The 610-nt window shown below is 49.0% G+C and overlaps 1 protein-coding gene across 1 annotated transcript in view; it reads right to left on the reverse strand.

Moving 5' to 3' along the window:
- The window catches only part of CASZ1 (castor zinc finger 1), a 33,950-nt gene that overhangs the window by 9,811 nt on the left and 23,529 nt on the right, over positions 1 to 610 (reverse strand). The window lies entirely within an intron of this gene.

Below are 610 nucleotides of genomic sequence, written 5' to 3' on the forward strand. Positions count from 1 at the left end.
GGTGTACGTGGCGTCGAACGTGCCATGCTGAGTCCACCGCCGGCACGTTGTCCGCACAACGAGGGGGGAACTCTTCTTGTTGGGGAGGAGGTTTAGTGCTGAGCCCACGGAAGAAGAATTCAAATTAGAGGAAGAGAAAGAAAGAGGAAAGGGGGGAGAACAAATTAAAAGGAAAAAAATTAGGAAGAACAGCAAAGAAAAAAGGAGGGAAAAAAAGTTGCTGACAGGAACATGTCTGCAGCGCTTTTTTCCACAATCCCCAAGTGACTGAAATATTAATTCACCCTCCGGCAGTACAGCTGACGGCGAGCTGCTCCTCAGACAGCAAGTGGCATTTTATTAAAAAATAAAGGAAAATAGTTCCCTCAATGACCTTTCTCTGCTTTAGGAAACCATTTTTCAAATAATAATTTTAAAAGTATGTGAAAGTTCCCCTCCCTCTTTCATCAGATCACTTCGTCCTACTCCCTCGTTTGCTCTCAGGTCGAAGGGGATGTTGTCAGCACTCACATCCCCACGGGCCAGCAGGGAAGGAGGCTGTGGGGCAGCTCAGTGCTGTGGGGTGCTGCCAGGCAGAGCCTCCCCCACGCTGCCCACCATGAGCTGTCCA

Source organism: Nestor notabilis, unplaced genomic scaffold (assembly GCF_000696875.1).
Source record: "Nestor notabilis isolate BGI_N333 unplaced genomic scaffold, ASM69687v1 scaffold24593, whole genome shotgun sequence".
NCBI lineage: Eukaryota > Metazoa > Chordata > Aves > Psittaciformes > Psittacidae > Nestor > Nestor notabilis.